Raw genomic sequence first — 13,493 nt, 5'->3', positions numbered from 1 at the left:
GAATTTGCCTAAATCGGGAATTGTGATCCCTGAGCTGTGACCCTTGGTGCTCTTCAAAATTGAAAATGTCATAGCTCTGGCTAAATAGAAAGTAGCTCTATGTGGCTAGACTGAGACTCCAGCATACCCCTGCCAATCATTAATAATTTACACAGGCACCTGATTTCTGTACACATTCCCACAATAGCAACAAGGCAAATGACCAGTTACTTTGCTTTGACTCAGGTACAAATGTTAGCCAAAGTAACCTGAAATAGTGCCATGGGATTTTTTGCATTCATCTCAACAAAGAGGTTGGGCCTCAGTTGAACATCTCAGTCAATTAAATAATGCTTCCTTGTGACCTTTGATTCTGTGCTGATATCTAACTAAACCCCAGGACTCTGTCTTGGAGGTGGAAATGCCACCATTGAATCAAGCTGACACTTTAAGAGTATCTAGCCCAATGCTTGCTTGTTCTTTGTGAGTATCCAGTGCCACCACTCAGTTTTCACTATTGGTTAGAAGGCAATTTGATCCCCCCTACAACAGATATGGTTGAACTCTATCCCAATTCAAGCAAGTGTTGATTGGTCCCTGCCTGGAAATGTAGAATTGCCAGGCATGTTCTTGGGGGTTCACTTAGCAAAGGTCTCTCCTCTCCTGCAGAGAGAGAACAGTTTAACAACTACAAACATTTCTCTGCGTGCAGTGTGTAATCTAAATGTACAACAGCTTCCTGAAACATAAATGTGAACAGAACATAAAGTCTTGAAAATGCAATAATTCTGCCCAAAGAATTGTTGTCTCTGTGTTGTAAAGGAACAAGTTTAAAAAAACTAGATAAATACTTCCACATTCCATAACTGCCCTGAGATTTAATTTTGTTTCTTCCTTCATCTCAAAGTTTTAAATCCAAAGATAAAGTTCTTGATTTTATTTTGTTCTGCAGGGTGTGGGTGTGTCTGTTTTTGGGCTCTCATAGTGTGATTATACTTCCAAAGATTTTAAGCCATGTAACAAAATGCCCCTGCTCTTGCCCCAGATGACAGCAGCTTGCCATATTTTATGAAAAATGGTTTTAATAAATGATTGTGGTCAATTCCCAGTATAAGCTAATGGATCATCAAGGGCAACTCAGTGTATTTAATTAATGAGGCAATAGAGTCATTGTAATTCTCACTTGGAGAAGGATGTTAACACAGTGAGCGATAGTCAGCATAGATTTAAAGGCAAGTTGTGTCTGAAAAACCTGAATGAGTTCTTCAGTGAAATGACATTGAGGGTTGATGAAATGGAGATTATGAAATAGATGGTGCATAATATATATATATTTATATCCAGATAGAAGATTTATTCAGGAAATGAAGCAGATGGTTAAAGGAACCAGGGTCACTTGTGTATGTAATTGGCTGAGGGACAAGAGGCTGAGAGTAGTGGTGGAGGAGTCTGGAATGATGAAATGGAGTCCCCTAGGGGTCAGTGTGACCATGATTTCTTTTGTTTTATATATATTTATACAAATGACCTGGTGTTGGCTGTAGGAAGCACAGTTTGTATTTTATGAATGATACAAAATTCAACAATGTTAAAAATGATGAATAGGGTTGTAAGGGGCTTCAGGAGTACACACACTGATAAATGATAGTGGGGGGTGCGATTCTCCGACCTTGCTGTGCTGTTAGCAAATCGGGCCAGTTGTGGGGAATAGTGTGAGGGCCTAAAACCTGTTTCGCACTTGGCAGCAAACAGTTTGTGAATCTCAGGGTCCTTTCCTCAAGGCGTGAACGAGATTGCACCCAGAAAGAGTGTGTGGCTGATTTGCATATTTAAAGCTGCACAGAAATCACCGGCCTTTGGGCGCAGCGAGATAATGGCGATAATCGCAATTGGGTACCTGGCATGATAGTCATGCCAAGGGGTTTGGGGGCCATTGCAGCCCCTGGGTGGTTGGGTGTTTGGCTGGGCGGTGCCCACCATGCACGGTGGTAGTGCCCAGTGAACATTGTTGGGCACTGCCAGTTTGTCAGTGGAGTGCCAAGCATGTGGGACTTGAGTGTGGACTATGAGGGGGTTTGCACGGGGTGGTCATGCATGGGTGGATCATGAACGCAGTCATGATGGGGGGGGGGTCATGTCGGGGGTCATGATGGGGGCATGTCCGGGGTCAGGCTGGGGAACCTATTGGGAGGGTCTTGATGCCGATGACTCATGTTGGGGAAGGGTTGGGCGAACATGCCATCGATGAGGGCAGGCGGGTCCCGATGCCAGTGCGGGAGAGAGGGGGTGCCCCAATGCACTGTGGGACCGAGGTACCCTTGCAAAACAGCACCCAAGCAGTCTGAAGCCAGCCGCACCGGTGTGTTTAGGCCCTGCCTCTTTCCAGAACTGGCGCAAACCTCCCAACTCTTCAAAAAAGTGACTGTGAAGGAGGATTGCGGTGCGGATTATCGCCATTATCTCACTGCGCCAAAGGCCGGTGATTTCTGTGCAGCTTTAAAATGTGCAAGTCAGCCACACGCTCTTTCTGGGTGCGATCTGGTTCATGCCTTGAGGAAAGGACCCAGAGATTCGCAAACTGTTTGCTGCGAAGTGAGAAACAGGTTTTAGGCCCTCACACTATTCCCCACAACTGGCCCGATTTGCTAACATCACAGCAAGGTTGGAGAATCACCCCCCACCCCCCCAACCCCATGTGTCTGTTCATTTATCAGTGTGTGTACTCCTGAAGCCCCTTACAACCCTATTCATCATTTTTAACATTGTTGAATTTTGTATCATTCACAAAATACAAACTGTGCTTCCTATAGCCAACATCAGGTCATTTGTATAAATATATATAAAACAAAAGAAATCATGGTCACACTGACCCCTAGGGGACTCCCACTTCATCATTCCAGACTCCTCCACCACTACTCTCAGCCTCTTGCCTGAGGGACCAGCACGGATCACTCCTTTATTCTCACTGTTATGAACTTTAGAAACATTTTGGGAGAATTCCACCCATGGCAGATGCAATTTGCGGAGGGGGGGTACTGTTATCTAATTGCTATTATATTGAGTAAGATGTGAAAACAGAAAAATCTGGGGGTGCATATTTATAAATGATTGAAGATGGAAGGGGAGGTTGATAATGCAATTAATAAAAAAAAGCCTATAAAGTAAGTAATTGACTGCAAATCCAGGGAAGTCATGCTAATGCTTTATAAATCACTGGTTAGGCCTTGGCTGGAGCATTGCATCCAATTCTGGGAATCATACTTTAGGAAAGATGCCAAGATCTTTGAAAGAATATAGAAAAGGTTTACAACAATGTATACTTACTGAGTGACTTTAATCCACTTAAATGTAAAAGAATAATCCACAGTTCTTCACCGGAGGTATTTAAAGCATAATTTGACAATGAGACACATTAAGAGATATGAGGACAGGTGACCAAATGTTTGCACAGAGAGGTCGTTTCTATGGACAATCTTAAAGGAGGAAAGTGAGGTGAAGAGGTTTGGGGAAGGAGTTCCAGACCTTTGGGTCTTGGCAGCCAAAGGAATTAAAATCAGAGATGCTCAAGAGACCAGAATTCAAGGAGCAAATGTATCTCAGAGGGTTATGGGGACTGGAGGGTGTTACAGAGATAGGGACAGGGTGAAGCCATGGAGGGTGGTACAGGGATAGGGAGGGAGTGAATCCATGGAGGGTGTTACAGGGATAGGGAGGGGGTGAATCCATGGAGGGTGGTACAGGGATAGGGAGGGGGTGAATCCATGGAGGGTGGTACAGGGATAGGGACAGGGTGAAGCCATGGAGGGTGGTACAGGGATACGGAGGGAGTGAATCCATGGAGAGTGTTACAGGAATAGGCAGAGGGTGAATCCATGGAGGGTGGTACAGGGATAGGGACAGGGTGAAGCCATGGAGGGTGGTACAGGGATAGGGACAGGGTGAAGCCATGGAGGGTGGTACAGGGATACGGAGGGAGTGAATCCATGGAGAGTGTTACAGGAATAGGCAGAGGGTGAATCCATGGAGGGTGGTACAGGGATAGAGAGGGGATGAATTCATGGAGGGTGGTACAGGAATAGGGAGGGGTGAAGCCATGGAGGATATTATGGGATAGGGAGGGGGTGAAGCCATGGAGGGTATTATGGGATAGGGAGGGGGTGAAGCCATGGAGGGTATTATGGGATAAGGAGGGGGTGAAGCCATGGAGAATATTATGGGATAGGGAGGGGGTGAAGCCATGGAGGGTATTATGGGATAGGGAGGGGGTGAAGCCATGGAGGGTATTATGGGATAGGGAGGGGGTGAAGCCATGGAGGATATTATGGGATAGGGAGGGGGTGAAGCCATGGAGGATATTATGGGATAGGGAGGGGGTGAAGCCATGGAGGGTATTATGGGATAGGGAGGGGGTGAAGCCATGGAGGATATTATGGGATAGGGAGGGGGTGAAGCCATGGAGGATATTATGGGATAGGGAGGGGGTGAAGCCATGGAGGGTATTATGGGATAGGGAGGGGGTGAAGCCATGGAGGGTATTATGGGATAGGGAGGGGGTGAAGCCATGGAGGGTATTATGGGATAGGGAGGGGGTGAAGCCATGGAGGATATTATGGGATAGGGAGGGGGTGAAGCCATGGAGGGTATTATGGGATAGGGAGGGGGTGAAGCCATGGAGGGTATTATGGGATAGGGAGGGGGTGAAGCCATGGAGGGTATTATGGGATAGGGAGGGAGTGAAGCCATGGAGGGTATTATGGGATAGGGAGAGGGTGAAGCCATGGAGGGTATTATGGGATAGGGAGGAGGTGAACCTGTGGAGGGTGTTACAGGGAAAGGGAAGCAATGAAGCCATGGAAGAATTTGAAAACAAGGATGAAAATCTTAAAATTCGGATTAACCACATCCACATCACTCAGCCATCAGCAACCCCTGACACTCAGGACTCAAAGCCTGTTAGCTCTGGTTTTCCACCGACAAACTGGAATTCCTGCTAAGATGATAGCATCAGAGATATATAGCATTCATTTTTAGTGACTTAGTCGAAATTCCAGTTCATTCAGATGCAATAGATTTCTCTCACACATTCTGAAGTGTTCTTAAGTCAAGATCAGCGAGAATTTGTTTTCATGCACAAAGTGAATTAATTGCTTCTGTGTAATTGGGATATTAAGCAAGTCTGAACTAGTCTACAAATTGCTTTATTACAAAGTGATTAAATTAATATGTGTGCAAAGCCTCTGTTACAATTTTCCTGTAACTGACAGGTTAATAGGTGGTACCAAGCTGGGACAATTAAATCAGTTTCTGAGAGGCCTGTAGCTGCTGACAGTCAATCAGCTAAAAATTGATGTGCTTTGTCAAGAAGAGAGTATGGCGTAACGCCCAAGTGGAGTCGGCCTTAAAACGCAGGGCCAGCAGATGGCGCTGGAAAGATGCAAAGGGAGAAAGATTTCTCACACATTTATGCTTGTTTTGTCATGTTCCTCCTCAATCTGAAAACACTATCCACATGGGCCTTTAAATGCTTCCTAAGGGATATCATTGTGACTGCAGTTTAGCAGTCAAATACTGACATAAAATAGATGCTGCACATCACAACAGCTGTTAAGTGCTGTGATATGGTGGTGTTGTGACTTTTGCAAATTCCCTGTTACTCAATAATTTTAATTGCTTAAAGTAACCTATGAGGAAATATTTATTCTTGTGCCCATTACGTGTGTAGTTTTTTTTGCTTTTTAAGGATGGGATAATTTTAAATTTATATTAATTACATGTACAGCAGACTGCTCAAGATTTTAATTTCAACCACAGTTCTATTAAAGTTTCAGTTGCTTTAATTTCAGTCCGTTTATTGAAATCACCATTTGTTTTTGATTGTTAGGAGTGATGGTTTGGTGGAATGATGGGAAAGTGAGATTTGGTGGCACTTCCAATCAGGGCTTACCTTACATATTTTGGTTCTGGATTAAATTAAAATGATGTCTCCTGATTTCTAATCATGTTCCAGGAGTGTGTGGTTTTGATCCAGGTGAAAATGCTTTATCGGCATGTTAGTATCAGCTCATCACAACTCCAAAGAATCCATAGAACCCTACAGTACAGAAAATATCTGCACTGACTCTTCAAAACAGCATCTTAATCAGGCCGTTCCTTCCACCCTATCCCCTGTGCATTTACCATGGCTAATCCACCTAACATGCACATCTTTGGACACTACAGGGCAATTTAGCATGGCCAATCCACTTTCCACCTAACCTGTACATCTTTGGACTGTGGGAAGAAAACTGAAGCACCCGGAGGAAACCCATGCAGACACAGCGAATCCATACAGAGAGTGACCTGAGGCCAGAATTGAACACATGCCCCTGGTGCTGTGAGACAGCAGTGCCACCCTGTGCTATTGTCTTTTACACCTGCACGCTTAGGTTCAGGGGTCTGCTGTTTGCTGGACATAGCGTTCTTGCCAACGATATGCAAAGTGAGCCCAATCAGAGATTTCTAAACAGGAGTGTGCCTTCGCATTTATTGCTTGTTATTTTATAACACTGTTGACAGTTGACAGTTTTAGAATGGCTTATGTTGAAAAAGGAAATTGATTTTTATACTTGTGCATATGGCGCGGTAATCAGCTCAGAGGGAAGAGGTAGGTAACAAGCATAAGATGAAAAATAGTTAAAATATTCTTGAAGCAACATTCTTTCACTGAACAGAAAATGGACGTAGTGGATAAGTCTGCATCTCTATTAACTTCAATGTCTCTTCAGGGATAGGTGAAGCTATCATTCTGATAGAGAGATGTGACATTATGCTCACAGCCATTGGAGAGTACCATCTGGACAATTGATGTCAGAGTCAAGCAGCACCCTCCTGTCATTTCTCCTGAAACTTTGTAACAGAAGGTGTAGGGAAGGCTTATAGAATCATTTGTCTGGATCTCCACTGCTTTTGGCAAAGATCACAACCAGTGGTCGTTTTGTGAATTTGTTGCATCAAGGCTAATTAGGTTCACTTTATTCACAGGCAGCATTGGCTAACAATGACAGTAAAGACTCAGACCTCAACATTTCCCATTGCGTTCATTTAAAGCGTAATCTCACCATAAAACATGGATTATGATTCAAAGACACAATTTAAAATATATGTGATGACAATGATCCAACAGATTGCTAATGCCTCTGCAGTTTTAGAGAAGGGCAACATAAGAGAGTTACAACAGTGTCGGTGGAATTAAACAGATACAGCAAAGCAAATTTACCCTGTTTAATCCCAATTAGTTACACGTCTGAAATTTTGGTGAATTTGGCAGCTTCACCTGAAACTCCTAGGTTTGAAATACACAAGAAGAGATTCCATCATTCGTAAATCTTTTCTTTTTTGCAAAGATATAATTTTATTTGTAAAATAGCTGAAGGAACATTAGAAACATTTCAAAATGGCCACCACAGTGCAATAATATTCAGATTTCCTACATAGATCAGGTTACATTCTGAGATGCTTCAGTACAATTAAAAGGCCGTAGCAGACATCTCAAAATGGTCATTGCAAAAAGTGCAAAGGTATTTAAGTTGGTTACATAGACCAAGTTGCACTCTGAGATGCTTCAGTACATGTAATATTCACCGTATACACCAATCAAGTAAAAGGGAGGACAGGCTTAATTTACAGGAAATTACACAGACAGGTTTACTCTAACCCCTGTCCCAACCCCCATCTTAATTATTCTAACCTGGAGTGAAAGGACGCGATCTTACCGGCTATTCACGCCACACTCCCACTACAGCGAAGACGGAGACTTTGACGCCCAGCCAAATCTCCATTCACTGCAGTAGGATGGGAAAATCCCGCTGGCATGAAAGGTTGGAAAATTCTGGCCAAAGTCTTTGGTTTCCTCCCAAACATTGGCCTCTGAATCCTGGGTGCTCTCATAAATTCCACCTTTCTACTTTTCTGTTTCGTTCTTGTAGAATGTTGAAAAACAGATGACCTTCAAATAGATTGATGAATGAAAGGTTTATCAAGGTAAGTAACTATTTACAGAGAGTGATATAAAGGTTACCATGCCCTGTGATTCCAGACTGTTAACACGCTCAGTCCCAGGATTCCCACACACCGATTGGCCCAACGGGTCACATGATCTCCTTTGAGACCTCACCCCTTAACAGGGCACGCTACCAGAAGTCTACTTCTTGAAGATGCTTTGGCAGGAACATTGGACCTTTCAATAGTTATGTAGATCATACTCTGACCTCTAATTCTTGTCTTACGCTGGAGAGGCTAGCAATCAGGGAAGAACACAGATGTAATTTGATATTTGCCTTAGGTGAATGTTTATTGAATAGTGTTGAGGGTGGGAGGCAGGGCAGTAATATTGGATCATAGAATCCCTGTGGTGCAACAAGACCTACTCGGCCCATTAAGCCTGCACTGGCAACAATCCCACCCAGGCCTTATCCCCGTAACCCCATGCATTGTCAACATGCTTGACACAAGACTACCGAAACAAGTGCTCTACTCTGAGCTGCACAATGGCAGGCAATCACTAGGAAGGCAGAGGAAATGCTACAAGGAAATTCTGAAAGCCTCCCTCAATAAATGCAGCATCCCCATTGGCATGTGGGAATCACTTGCTTTAGAATGCAGAAACTGGAGAAGAAACATCCGCAAAGGTACCAAACACCTTGAGTGTCATGGGGTAGAGCGTGTGGAGGCCAAGTGTGAACAGGGAAGAGTGCCCAGAATCCAGAGCGTTCCACTCAGCCACCCACCCGCCAAACCTTTGGCAGAGTCTGTGGCCCCAGGATTGGACTATCTGGTCACTGCAGAACCCACCTCCCCAGAGTGGAAGCAAGCCATCCTTGACTCTGAGGGACTGTCAGAGAAGAAGAGTATCCATTGTCTGGATTGTTACATGTCTCTGCCATTAGGAATTGAAAGGAAGGTTGTGGGGCCTTTGTCTTAGTAAACAGTCCATCTCCTTCTGGCCAGCCTGGGTTATTAGATGCAGGTGACCTTTGTATGACACTCTTTGAATTTGGGCTGCTGTTTCCATATAATCATTAGTAGATCCTCCAAGAAAACGAGGTGTGAGATTTCTAAAACCGCAAAGTAGTTTTTTTTTGTTCTGGGTCACAGACAGTAGTTGTTTCAGCCATTTTAATGATTGTTGTTCAGCTTTTACAGTTTTGGAGCTAGCCATGAGGAGATCTATATATATTTTAGAGAAATATCCAATGTAAGATCATGTTCCCTCACAATCCTTAAATCTTATCAATTAAATTGATGGATCATTGTTCACTACAGTCCAAAATGACTTGTTGATCTCACTGTGCTACCATTAATTTGCACTTCCAGCAATTTGCTGTGCATTTGATGTTCAAACTGAAAGTGAGAAAGAAGAATCTCACAAACAGGACCTACATACATGAGATGCCCCCCTCCAACAAATTCTGGGTCCATGTCTCTACCTGTCCCTTATCTCATTAGACATCAGCATGTTGGTTAAGTGCATAGTGAGCACTTTGGTGCAATGCTTATTAATATTGTAACACTCCTTTGTCATTTTTGTCGGTGAACACTAACATGCTGCAAGATACTGAAATCACCTCCGATTTGTATTCTTGCAAACACAGTTGATGGGGACAATTATTGCAATAAAAACTTGCATCCCTCTAAAGCCAGATGAAACTTTTGAGATGGGGATGCAATTGGATAGGAGCAGCCACAAAAGCAATTTTTGGTTTCTCTAACATTGGAGAAACTTTGTCCTCACCCCTGCGTAAATATCAAACAAGGTGGCTGAACAGCATATTCCTGATTGTAAATTCAAAAGTAGCAATGGTTAGCTAAAGTTACTGTAATTGATTTGATTTATTATTGTCATATGTATTAACATACTGTGAAAAGTATTGTTTCTTGCATGCTATACAGACTTGTTCATACGCATGAAGTCATAGGCAAATAGAATTGGGCATTTATAGCTGAAGGAATAGAATATAAAAGTAAGAAAGTGTTGCTACAAATATACAAGGCATTGGTGAGACTGCATTGGAGTACAGCGTACAGTTTGGTCGTCTTATTTGAGGAAAGATGTAGTGGTGTTAGAGGCAGTTCAGAGGAGGTTCACGAGATTGAATCCAGAGATGAGGGCCGGAATTTTACTGGCCTGCCCGCCACAGGAATCGGTGTGAGTGAGGGGCGGACGATGGGAAGGTCCGTTAACCTTGGGTGGGATTGTAAGGATTCGGGACAAGTGAGGCTGTAAAATCCCGCCTGAGGAGTTTGTCTTATGAAGAGGGATTTAGGACTATGCTCTAGAGTTTATAAGAAGGAGAAAAAATCTAATTGAGGTACGTAAGATGATAAAAGATATTGACAAAGTAGATGTTCAGCAGATGCTTCCTCTTGTGGGGCCATCTAGAACAAGAGGTCATAACTTTGGGGTAAGGGATAGCAGATTTAAAACAGAGATGAGGAGAAACTACATAGGAAAGATCTGTTGACTTCATGTGGGATTTTACAGTTTTGGGGTGAGTGAGGCCATAAAATTCTGCCCTACTTCTCTCAAAGGGTTGTGAACCTGTGGAATTCATTACCTCAGAGTGTGGCAGAAGCTGGGACATTGAGTAAATTTAAGGAGGCGATAGACAGATTTTTAATTAGTAATGAGTTGAAGGGTATGGAGAACGGGCAGGAAAGAGAATTTCAGGCTGAGATGAGATTAGCCATGATCGTATTAAATGGCGGAGCAGGCTCAAAGGGCTGAATTGCCTACTCTTGCTCCTAGTTCTCATGTTCTATGTCTATATGTATGCCTGTGTCACCAAAGGAAATAAGAGGCGATGGCTGGATCTTTGAATGGATAGTCAAGGTGGCTATGAAAGGTTAGTTGGAGAGGCTATTATAGGAGTTTGTAGTGACAAGAAGAGAGGGAGCAGTGGGGTTAGTGCTAGGTTGGTGGGCCAGAGTGTGTGTAGATGGGGAAGAATAGAGCACTTGACATGTCAAATGCAGCAGAAAGAGGAGGACAAGAACAGGTAGCAAAACATAATCACAGACAGTAACTGGGATTTAAAGGAATAAGTATTTGACATTAGTCCCAAGAACTGTTTACCTAGACTAGAACAAAAGAAGAAAGAGATAGGTCAGAGTGCTTTTTCCCTTTTCCCGCATCTCCAGCAATGTCAAGGACCTCATAATCCTATTGGATGTATCCCACGTAGCATGATCTGAGTTCAGGACTTTGACTTTGTGAATCTTTTAGTATGGATGAATTTAAGGCAGGCATTGCTTAAGATCCTTTTAATTGCTTGAGATTTGCTATTCCATTAATCAACTCCTGTTTAACCCCAAGTTAATAGACTGCTGGGTCACAGAGCTGTTTCTTACAGTAGAAAGTCATGTGATGAGTTGTAAATTCCATGACCTTATGCAACTTCTGTGACTTTGAGAGGAACAGAATTCTTACCAGATGATGTCAGAGGCAAGTGTCTAAATTTAATTGCTTTAAAGTTATTCCAGGGCAACAGCCTGCGGACTTGTTGAAGGATAATGAAAGAATTGAAATGTGGTCCAAGAACTGGGTCAGAGAGGAGCAGCAGGCCCTATTCTTTCTGCTAATTGTCTAATTAATCTGCGAAATGGTGTTATCCTACAGGGACCAGACTCCGTGGTTGATCAAACCATGATACAAGGTGTTGACAAAAATATTATCCACCTGTTTCTCTGAGCAAGGATTGATATTCTCCCACCACCTGAGAGACAGTAAACTGCTGTTTGTGCCTCTAAAGAGAGTGCACCATAGGCTGAGGGGAAGAGGGAAATATAAAGCACGACTCTTTCAGTCAAATTAAACAAATCTACTGCTCCCGTTACCATGAATCTGTCCTGGTCTAGTAAATTCTCCATGTTAGAAGTCAGCCTCTTTAATATCTTATTGGTCTCCTTAAATATGACAATGGCAAAAAAACGATGGTGAGATATCTTTCATAATAACTGTCTTGATTGTATCCACACTTAACCACTTAATCTATTCAAATCTCGGGCAGAATCTTAACTCCCAGTCTAAAGTGGATTGGTGTGAGGATGGAGATTCAAATTCAGAAAATATACTTTTTAAAAAATTATTTCATGGTATGTGTGTGCCACTGGCTAGGCCAGCATCTGTTGTCCACCCCAAGTTGCCCTTGAGAAGCTGAGCCACCATCTTGAACCACTACATTCCATCTGATGCAGGTACATTCACCGTGCTATTAGGAAAGGGGTTCCAAGATTTTGACCCAGTGACTGGAATGGCAATATTGTTCCAAATGGTGTGTGGTTTGGAGAGGAATTTGCAGGTGGTGTGTTCTCATACTTATGCTGTTTCCCCTGTCCTTCGAGGTTTGGAGGTCACTGCTTTGGAAGATGCTTCTGAGGGGGCCTTAGTGAGTTGCTGGAGTGCTTCTTGAACATCGTATTCACTGCTGCTGTCACGCGTCAATAGTGGAGGGATTGAATGCTTAAGGTGTTGGATGGGCTTCCAATTAAGTGGACTTCTTTGTTCTGGATGGTGTCAAGCTTCTTGAGTGTCGTTGGAATCACACTTGTCCATGCAAGTGGAGAATATTCCATTGCATTCCTGCCTTGTGCCTTGTGGACAGGCTTTGGGGCATCAGGAGGTGAGTTAATCATCACACAATTCCCAGCTTCTGACCTGCTTTTGGAGCCACAATAATTATGTGGCTGGTCCAGTTTCTGGTTAATACTGTAGGGAATTCTTTGCCCCACTTAGAGATCTATAGACATAAGTTTGTGATACCAGAATTACGAATATATGACATGAACAGAATAACTAGCAAGACAAATTTCTTCTGGTAACTCACAATCACGTTACTGAATTATTCACAAGTCTTAGAGAAAGGTTACACTCAACAATCAAAGGTTACAGTTGCAACTATTATTCTACCAAGACCCTGTTCTGTTCAAAGCTAAATCCCCTTATTCCTAACTTAATTTCCTAACTTAATACATACATTGACCCCTCAGTGGTCTCCTGATGGTATCTATGGGTTCCCTGGTGGAATTGACCATGATCTATCATGTTTCTTGATTGTATACAAGAACAGTAATGTACCCTGATTCCTCTTCAAGTTTATACCATTTCTTGATGCTGGCCCTTTCCATCATTTCTCCAAGTTTGGCAATACTCCAAATCTTTAGTTCTGATTGACAACTTACGTCCTCATTCTAGGATTTACACCCAGCAAGTGAAAGAAAGGTTATATGCTTCCGAGTCAAGATGGAATATGTCTTGGAGGGGAATGTATGGGTGATAGAATTCCTATGTGTCTGCAGTTCAGATCCTTCTCAAGGTGACAGAGGCCATGGGTTTGGGACTTGCTGGCGATACAGCCATGGTGAGTTCAAGCTCTGCATCTTTTAGATGGTACAGCACTGCTCCCTCTGTGTCATGGCGATGAAGAGAGGGAATAATGAAGGTGATGGATGTGGTGTCAATCAAGTGGGCTGTTTTGTCC

The sequence above is a fragment of the Carcharhinus amblyrhynchos genome, chromosome 11 (genome assembly GCF_965287045.1).
Source record: "Carcharhinus amblyrhynchos chromosome 11, sCarAmb.v2.hapA, whole genome shotgun sequence".
Classification (NCBI taxonomy): domain Eukaryota; kingdom Metazoa; phylum Chordata; class Chondrichthyes; order Carcharhiniformes; family Carcharhinidae; genus Carcharhinus; species Carcharhinus amblyrhynchos.
Note: the sequence above shows the minus strand (reverse complement) of the source record.